This window comes from Tribolium castaneum, chromosome 2 (genome assembly GCF_031307605.1).
Source record: "Tribolium castaneum strain GA2 chromosome 2, icTriCast1.1, whole genome shotgun sequence".
NCBI classification, from domain to species: domain Eukaryota; kingdom Metazoa; phylum Arthropoda; class Insecta; order Coleoptera; family Tenebrionidae; genus Tribolium; species Tribolium castaneum.
The window spans coordinates 20,130,593-20,141,256 of record NC_087395.1 but is presented as its reverse complement, the minus strand read 5'-3'; the positions used below and the strand labels follow the sequence as shown (position 1 = coordinate 20,141,256).

Sequence of the window (10,664 nt, the reverse complement as noted above, 5' to 3'; positions counted from 1 at the left end):
AACAAATAGTGACCAGTTCGATGTCCATCAAATATTGTTAATTCTTTAACGATGAATTCAGGTATATAAAATCCTTGAACATCAATCACTACTACCTTCATGTTGAACACTTAAATCTAGACTGAAAAATTTGTTCACGATGAGCAGAATTTAAGATCTCCTTTAAAATATTTTTCATTTGATTAATTCTAAACTTAAACCTTTCTCTGTCTGCAGCGCATTGTATCCAATAGTTTCCTTTTCTAGCATCTTGATAAGCATATGACCAAACTATTAGATTATGTACTTCCGGAGCACTATCACTTATAGTAACACTTTTTTTCATCCTTATATCAGTTGTCTAATTATTCCTGTTAACGGATAGTACTGCATTATTCTATCATGAATGATAATACAATAAGCTCTTGTATCGGCTGGGAAATTATTATCGCTTTCAAATTCTAAGCTGATATCAATGGTGGAACTTCGAATTGCTTCGTTTTGCTTGGAACAGTCTAATACAAATATCGGTCTTTTTGTATAATCTGTATAGCTTAATATAGGTTCAGCACGATCTTTTCCATTAAATTCCTTATAAAAATCAACGTAAGCTTGATATGCTTCTAAATATTTATTTTTAGCAAATTGTAGTTTCCATGTTTCATATGGATAAACATTTGAATTCAACCATAAACGTACGCTTCTTACATCACAATGATCAAATAGAGTAACATCAGACTTTGGATTATTTTTTCGGTTTGTTTGAAAGCAAACGATAATAAATCTTGGTCTTTCTAATTGAGTAGATGTTTTAACTCTCCAGATGTCGTTATTAGTTTGTCGAACTGATGGAAGTTCATGAATTTCCCATTTTCTGAACGGTAACGATATAACACGATCTTTGTTGATCCCTTCTAATATAGTTAATTTAATTTCATCATTTGGGTAAACATGTTTTGCTTTTAATTCAATATTGTTAATCTTAAGTGTCGCTTTTCTCGTTCCGGTAGAAATGAAACAATTAGCATCGTTACGACTTCGTATTAATCGAAGTTTTTGATGACCGCTAACTATCCGATGATAATCAAATGGTAAATTTAACAGATAAGATAAAGGGATTCTAAATGAAAACGTATTATCAGTTTCATTAAATGTCTTCAGTTGTTGACTTTCTTGATCATTCCATCCAGCGAGAGTTAATGCTCTTACTTCATCTTTGCCATAACATAGAAAAGTTTTGATTGTAGATACTGTTCCGACTTCACGTACACTATCTAACTCAACATTATTCAATTCATAGCTTACATTCTCAAATAAATATGCTGCTGCATTATTAGTCAAGGTTACATTTCCACCGCCAGTTTCCGGTACCGGATCTGGTATGAACTCACCGTCCACTTGTATAAATGATTCAAAGAGAGAAATCCAAATATCTCTCTGATTAATTATAATTTCGATTTCATCATTGTTATCGAAAGATCTTACTTGCGGACTATATGTATGTTCTTCCTCTTTACTTATGCTGTCGTCTATTTCCGGTGAACTGTAAACCTGAAGTTTGCTGGCGGACATTATATCCTAACGATTTAAGAATCTGCACGCTCTGATGTGATAATGTCGACTGATGACAAGATACTGACTGATAATTTGATGGATTGTATGATTTTTTATATTGATTTTGAAACACTAAACCCATGTTTATGCTTCTTTTTTCAGAGCAAGACGAATATTGATTGTTTGACCGTTAAAATCTATAGGACAATGGTCTTGATCAACAATATCAATAGTTAGGTTAGGTATATTGGATCTATTAATGATAGGTAAATAAATAGGATTTAATGGTTCCACAAAAATCTGTTCGGCTGGACTAACACTTAAAGCAGTTTCATAAAGAGTATGAGATTCTTTGTTTTTGTAGAAAGAACCTCTTACAATATTACACTCGATACGTATTGTATTAACCTTAATTATGTTAACAGGTAAATCACTTTCATGTAATTGTCTTGCTTTAAGTTTCCTTTTAGAAAAACCTAACAATTTACCAATACTATCTTCGTGAGCGAAATTAATGTCGTAAATACTAAATATCTCACACTTTAATGTGTTTTCGTTAGCCTTCAATGAAAATGTATTCTGTTTTTGAGCATCAGTTGCAGATCGTCCACTAAGAATAATTTGTATATATTTTTCTATAGCAGCTATTTCATAAGCACCTTTCGGAAATGTTATCACTTTTTCTTCAGTAGTGTTCGGAGCAAAATAATAAAATTTATTTGTACCCTCTTCTATATTTGGTATATTATTGTTAGTATAAAAACCGATTAAAGCTATAGAATAATTCGAATTTTCTTCAAGGTCAATGGGTGGCTCATAGTGTTCAGACAGCGTACTTTCAACACCTGTTAGGGAGAATGTCTTATACATGACTGAATAAAATACATGATTATCTCATCTTTTATTATGTAAAAACATCAAACATAAATGTCCGCAATTATATGATAAAAATTGATAACGATCATGATTAAAGTAAATATTACAATTTCCTAAGTATCGTACTAATTCTAGAGGTGGCTTTAGATTTCCATAACTATCAAAATAATCAACCTGTTTATTTGTTTTTCTATAACAAACCCAATGAGTTCCGGATCCTTTTTTAGAGTCCAAATTAATGATAGCACATTCTGTCTTATCAGGTTTCATATGAATTAATTCATCTCTCATAAAAACGCCTTTAAATTTGGGTAGTTTTAATAATTTAGCATATCTTCTTAAATCATTATCAGTTAGTGCCCTATTAGGCAGTTTTATTGGTAGTTTTTTGGAAATTTACGTAAATACAATCCATAACCTCGTGGTTGCTTTCGAAGATATAAACCACTTCCCGCCTTCCCGATAGCGATATCTTCCAGTACTTTATTATGACGTTTATTCTCATCTAATTTCTGTTTCGCTGCTTTAGCATCATTTACAGCTTTAGTTATAGCAGCAGCACCTCCGCCCATAGCCCCTAAGGCACTAAGTCCTCCAAAAATTAATGGTAACAATGGTAAAAATCCTCCTGTTTTTATAGGTATAATACGAGGAATTTTTATACGCTTACGACCTCCAGATTTTCTAACTGCTATACGAGCAGCTGATAATGCAGATTTTATATTATCATATCCCTTATTTTCTAAATTTGATAAAAGAGCTTTATGAAAAGGTTGTTGTTTTTTCTGTGTCCTCTTTCTAGATTTCTTTGTCTTCCTTTTCGATTTTTTCCTTTGGATTCCCATACCTAATTTCCTTTTGACTTTCATTGCGTTAGTTACAAACCAGGCACTTGCTTTTTCACCAAATGAAGCGTCTTTAGACTTAACACGTGACCATGCACTATCTTCTAAAATTCGATCCGCTTGATGTCTATCTTTTAAATCGTTGGAATTAGCGTAAGCTATATCGTGCGTTTTACAAAAGCTGTCAAGCTTGTTTATTCCAGGATCACCTCGTTCTAACCGTTTCTTAAGTTTTGTACCAGGTCCGCAATATTGATATCCTGGTAAATGTAATTCAAAAGGTAATTTATTGATTGCAGTATTTAATAGTCCTTCCCCTTTGAAAGACAACATTTAACTGAACTTTTTTCCCTATATAAACCTTCTTATAAATGTTTTTAATTTAGTATGAAAATGAAAGTGTTAAAGCAAAAATTACAATTACCTATCATAAATCATGATTATAATAATGTTGATAATAAACATAAAATGTCTCATCGACATGGTACACTTTTACCCGAATCAATACGTTGTATAATTTGTGGACCTTCTGGTGGAGGAAAAACTAACATATTATTGTCTTTATTGTTTGATCCCAACGGATTGAAATTTGAAAACATATATATTTATTGTAAATCATTATATCAACCGAAGTATAAACTGCTTAGTGATGTGCTACAAAAAATTAAAGGAATGGAATATAACCAGTATGAACATAATGAAGACGTGCTAGATCCAAAAGATGCAAAAAATAACTCTATTTTTATATTTGATGATGTCATAATGTGTAATCAAGCTAAGATAAGGGATTACTTTTGCATGGGCCGGCATAAAAATATTGATAGTTTCTATCTCTGTCAAACATATACAAAAATACCGAAACATTTAATTCGAGATAATGCAAATTTATTGGTAATATTAAAACAAGATCTGTTAAATTTAAAACATGTATATGAAGATCATGTTGGTGCTGATATGAAATTCGAACAATTCTGTGAAATATGTCAGGAATGTTGGAAAAACCAATATGGTTTTTTGGTTATATGTAAAGATAATGAATTAAATAAGGGTCGATATAGAAAAGGGTTTGATCATTTTATTCAAGTGTAGAGTGATATCTATTTGAGAACGTTTCCAGACCGGTTAATATCAGTTTCACAGCGGTTAGTATCGGTGCGATATCGGTTAATACCGGTTCCAAAGCGGTTAGTATCGGTTAGATACCGGTTAGAGACCGGTTAATATCGGTCTCAGACCGGTTAGTATCGGTGTGATATTGGTTAATACCGGTTCCAGAGCGGTTATTATCGGATAGAGACCGGTTAATATCGGTTTCAGACCGGTTAATGTCTGTTAAAAAGCAGTTCCTGATCGGTTTGAGATCGGTTAATATCAGTTTGAGACCCGTTATAATAGCAGTCGAATAAGAAGTTATATAAACAATAATTCTGATTTGTTCGGTTAGTTTATAACATTAAGCGGTAATGATGGGTACCAAACCAGATCAAAACCTTAAAAGACATATATTAAAAGCAGCTGATTCAATTCGAAAGAAGTATAAAGCCATAAAGTTAAACAGCAGTGAAGCGGATGAGTCAATTAAAAAGCTTTTTCAGCCTGTTATAAATCCTTTAGAAGAAATTTCAATAAAATTGGAGAAGCAATCTCCACCACCACAGCAACAACAACAAAAACAACACAAAAGACCAAAACATCATATTCAAAAGCAAAGGAAACAATTTCTTAAACTACCAAAAAAAGAAAAGATTAAACAAGAACTTGAACTACCAGTTGAAGAAACATATGAACCTAGTACATCACTGCGACAACCAGAAGAAATATATGAGTCATTACCAGAAATAAAAGAAGAAGATGAAGAAACCAAATCTGACACTATGGATGATTTAATTAATAGCAGACATATTTTAGATGAATTTTTAGAACAATATCCTCCAGTTGCGAGAAATGCAATAGAAGCAGTTTTAGAGAAAACCAGTGATCAGACATTTGGTCCTAGATATAATTCAAAAGAGAATAAACTATTTATGGGTAAACATGAATTAATAATCAGTCAAAATGGTGATTTAATTTTAGATAATGAATCATTTCCTGGTACTCCTGGTTTATACAGACTAATATTTTTTAAAAACCCTGAAGATAAATACACTCAAATTACAAAAGAGGATCGGTCAGCATACAAAAAAATACTTGAAATTTCTAATACACATAGAAAAAATAATGATCCCACAAAACAACTAAAAGGTCATAGAGGTGTAAAATATACTCAAATTGTGCAACCAATGTTTACTTCATTTCCTAAATCTCCGTTTATTGGTGAAGGATTATTCACTAATAAACGTGTAGAATATGTTTACTGGGATGACATAAATGAATTAGTGTCACGTCTAGCATTATTACATGCAGCGACAAAAGCGGGTAACAATTCCCATCTGAATGAAATTTTATCAATAGAAGAAGAATTAAAGGAATGTGGTGTAATATATTAGGCTTAAGTTTTTTTCTGGTTAATCCTCAGTGTTGAAATGCCCATTGATCTATTCGGACGTAAAGTGTTATCAGCATCAAGTGCATTTTTTAAATCTACACCATCACCTTTTGTTTTCACTGCTGATGGTGACCTTGATTTAAAACATCATAGAATCTGTAACATTAATGATCCAACAGAAGACAAAGATTGTGCGAATAAGGTATATATTGATTTAGTAAGTAAACAAATATACCAAAAGATGGAAGGAGTAATAGCTGCTTTAACGGATTTAAATAATAATGTTCATAAAGCAGATGCTATATGGATGGATAAATTTAATCAGTTAAACTTAACCATGAATGTTAAGTACAAAATACTTGATGAAAAAATTGATAATATAATTGCTACAATTCCTCACACGATTGAATCAGAATTGCATAACAAACATTTAAGTATAAATTATGAAATCGATAACAAGTGGAAAAAATTTATGAATAATTCAAATGAGATAACCAGACGAATAAAAAAACTTGAAGAACGCTTTGAAGGAATCGATAGTATTAAGATAAAACCAGAAACCATTTCCAAACGTTCTAAAGCAGGTGATACAGATCAACTTGAAAATGTACCTATATCAAAGAAAAGGAAAGTAACAGATTCATATGAAAATAGTGAAAGATAGAACCCATGCCTCATAATAAAAACAAGTGTCCTCCAGGTCAAATGTCAGATCGTCATGGAAATTGTAGAGAAGTGTACCGTAAATAAGCAATGGTTCGACTAAAGCAAGTTAGTGATGTAAAGCAAAAATTGGTAAACGAGATATTTAAACCTGCACGCAGGAATTTTAAACGAAGACGTACTATAATTAAAGGATTGGATGATTTATGGCAAGTAGATTTAGCAGAAATGCAAAATTTATCTTATCATAATAATGGATTTAAATATATTTTAGTCGTAATCGACTGTTTTTCTAAATTTTTATGGACCAGACCACTGAAATCGAAATCAGCTAATGAGGTTAGCAGAGCTATGGAATCAATACTGAAGAATGAAAAAGAACGAATACCAAAGAATTTACAGTCAGATCAAGGAAAGGAATTTTATAATACCACTTTTCAGGATTTGATGAGACGTTATAATATTAATCACTATAGTACGTACAGCGTTAAAAAAGCAGCAATTGCTGAACGAGTTATACGTACTTTAAAATCCAAAATTTATCGATATTTTACGTTATTTGCGACACATAAATGGATAAATAAATTGCAAGAGATAACCAAAAATTATAATACTACAATACATCGAACAACAGGAAGGAAACCCACAGAGATAAACGCTTCGAATCAAGGAGACATAACAGCATATGATCATCTAAAGATTGTTGATAAAAACAGAAAAAAATTTAAAGTCGGAGATTTCGTAAGAATTAGCAAAGAAAAGATGTTATTTGAAAAAGGATATACACCCAATTGGTCAACGGAAATTTTTAAAATCAGTAAGATTAATCTAACCAATCCTGTAACATTTCTGCTAGAAGATAAAGAAGGTCAACCAATCAAAGGAGCTTTTTATATTTGGGAATTATCAAAAACTCAATATCCTGACGTCTATTTAGTTGAGAAAGTGATTCGACGTAAAGGAACTAAATTATTTGTGAAATGGTTAGGTTTACCAGATAATCAGAATAGTTGGATTGAAATGAAAGATATTACCTAATAAATAAGAAATATATATACGATATAATTATTTAACGTCTAATTTAGTTCCATTTAAGATGGCAACGAGTGTAGAACCTGTTATAAAAAAAGTGCTGCATTTTGAAAAAACCATAAGCGATATTCGATTACTAATGAAACTGGAACTACTGAAATTAGGACCGTGCCAGTTGATGGATATATTTCATAAATTACCGGAAACATATCAACAAGATCATGATATAAAGCTGAATCTACCATGTTTACAACATTATTATAACAGTTTTGACGAAGATCAGTTTGATGGTCCTCCTTCATCAATAAATAATTGTGTTTCGTGTATTTTAGATGATACAGGAAGCCAACAACAACAACAACAACAACAACAACAACAACAACAACAACCCACTGCGTTTCAAGTGTAATGCCTCTTTTGAACTCATCACTCATCTTGTTTGTTACTCTTATACAAAATGTGTTGTACGTGCAAAAACCGTTAGATGTTGTAGATATGTACATCGTCTTCACTAGTGAAAGTCCTAACAACACAAGATGGTCTCCTCTCTGGAAAAGTTTATTTTTCAACGATGTTGATTACCAATGGAAGAAGATGAATCTGGGTTATTTGAGCAATACTGCAATAGAAATATTTAAATATGAAAATGTTTCTATAGCAAACTCTGTAATATATTTTAAATTAAGACTAGTTTTTACCAATAGTAATTATATTGATACTGACTGGAAGAGACTTATACTTAATGATCATGATGTAGTTTCAATAAAAAATTGTTTTAATCATGTTCCTACCTTTTTAGCAATGTTTGGAATTGTTTGTACATGTTGGATCGTTTTTATGATGTTCATAGCGTTAGGTTTGGCTTAAAAACTGCAATTAAAAATTTATTTAGGTGTATGACTTTGTTAGTTTAAGTATGTAGTTTGTTTTATGTCTAATAAAAAATAATATTCATTCTGATTATTTTTGTTATCATATTTCCTGTCTAAACGTTTTTTTCCTTAAAAACGTTAAATTTTTATCAGTTATATTTTGAATTTTTTGAATTTTTACGTAAGGAACCACAATATCCGGTTGCAAAGTTTATGGAATATAAAATCATATCGCATCAATGATTAATTCATTTCTACTTCGACTGTCCGTGTATGAAAGTAATCATGTTCAAGTGCTCTCAATGCGATAACAAGTTTACTCGCAAAGATGCTTTAACACGTCATGTAAAAAAACATAGTAAGTAAATACATTTTACGTTATAGAAATTGTTTTAATTAAGAGCATTTTTAAGGTGATAAATTATCTAAACTCACTTGCACCGGATGTAAAACGTCATTTACGAGATTTGATAACTATAGGCGTCATATTACAAATTCATCATTGTGTTCAATGGATTCGGATGATATGACTCCTAAAAAAGCCCGCCTGACAACTAGAACACCTTTACAAGGTATTTTTGTAAATATTCTTTATATTATTATTATTATAACTTGTTTTTGTTTTTAGAAGTTACTACTAACGCTCCATCATGTTCATTTCATCAATTTTGTGAAATATGCAATAGTCACTACAGAGGATCCAGATTAAACCATTTACGTTCTTTAAAACATAAAAGTGTCATCTCCGCCAAAATTAATGATGATGATGATTTCGTTGAAGAATATCAAGTTGCCTTCAAATCAAGAATTACCTCATACCGATTGAAAAATTCACAACTAGATGACTTGGAAGTGTGCAATTTTTTTGAAAGAAATCAAGATAAACTTATCACTTTAATAACTAGAAAACTGAGAGAATTTAACCAACTTAAAATTAATTTCGAACTTTTTGCTAAATATATTTTACCTTCTAAAGACATTATCGAAATCAAATCATTCAACACTAAAAATATCATCATTTCAATATCGACAAATATTAAGGTAGAACTGGAAGAAATATGTGGCGTCATAAAAAACAAAATGAGTGAATTCTTGGAAAAAGATAGTGGTAAGTAATATCAATTTTATTTATAAACATATTATTGTATTAAATTTTTTAGGTTGGATTTAATGGAAATTTTGTTTTTGGAACTTAATATCAACAAATTCAATCCACTACGTGCATCAACATATATACCATTACCGAAGGACATAGCGAAGCGGAGAGCGGTTATCAATATTCATAATGATGATAATGAATGTTTCAAATGGTCTGTTTTGGCACACCTTCATTCAACTGAAGTAAATGTTAATCGACATCGAGTTGATGCTTATCGTGAGTTTGAAGAGGAATTAGATTTTACAGATATTTCATTTCCGGTTAAATTAACTGATATTTTTAAATTTGAAGCACTTAATAATATTAGTGTAAATGTCTATGGAACAGAGCAGCGTTTTGATCATGAAAAAGGTAAATGGGTATCAGATATTATAGGTCCCTTTTATTTAACTTCTAAGAAACGAGACATTCATGTAAATTTATTACTTATCGTAGACGATGAAAGAATGATCAAACATTACTGTCTGATAAGCAACATTTCTCGATTAATAAGTTCACAACTTTCCAAACATAATCATGCTAAATTTATATGTAACGGTTGTCTATTATTTTTTTCGAGTGAACAAAAATTAGTTAAACATCGTAAGTATGCTTGTAATGAAGTTGTCACTACATTACCAACTTCTGATCTGATTATAAATAAATTTGGTAAAGAAGTGCCTGGTAATGAATTAACATTTCAAAATTTTGATAAATCTCTTAAAGTTCCTTTTGTATTTTATTTCGATTTTGAATCTATTTTAAAACCTTTACGCAATGATAATTCAGCCGATAATATCCGTACAATTGTTACACATTTACATGAACCATATAGTTTCGGATATTACATAAAATGTGCATATAATGATAATTTATCAATTTATCGGACTTATCGAGGAAAAGATGCTCCTAAAATTTTTGTGAAATGGTTGCAAGATGATGTAAATAGACTTTATCACGATCACCTCAAACATATCGTACCACTTGAAATGACTCCGTTAGATGAATTGGTTTTTCAAATATCTACCCATTGTCATTTATGTAAAGAACCTTTCAAAACAGATTACGGAAGTCTAAATTGTGATAGAGTTCGTAATCATTGTCACTTAACAGGTGAATTTTTAGGACCTGCACATTCTATTTGTAATTTAAATTATAAGATTCCAAAATATATCCCTGTTTTTTGTCATAATTTAACTAATTATGATAGTCATTTATTA

The 10,664-nt window shown here is 30.8% G+C and overlaps 2 long non-coding RNA genes across 2 annotated transcripts; both read left to right on the top strand.

The window, feature by feature from the left end:
* The first annotated feature begins 5,464 nt into the window (after positions 1-5,464).
* LOC135265326 (uncharacterized) lies at positions 5,465-8,388 on the top strand. Its single transcript, XR_010332941.1, has 2 exons — positions 5,465-7,871; positions 7,928-8,388. It is a non-coding gene; the product is annotated as an uncharacterized LOC135265326 (long non-coding RNA).
* An 84-nt stretch (positions 8,389-8,472) lies between these two features.
* LOC135265324 (uncharacterized) lies at positions 8,473-9,446 on the top strand. The gene is made up of 3 exons (XR_010332939.1): positions 8,473-8,664; positions 8,720-8,878; positions 8,935-9,446. It is a non-coding gene; the product is annotated as an uncharacterized LOC135265324 (long non-coding RNA).
* The last annotated feature ends 1,218 nt before the right edge of the window (positions 9,447-10,664 follow it).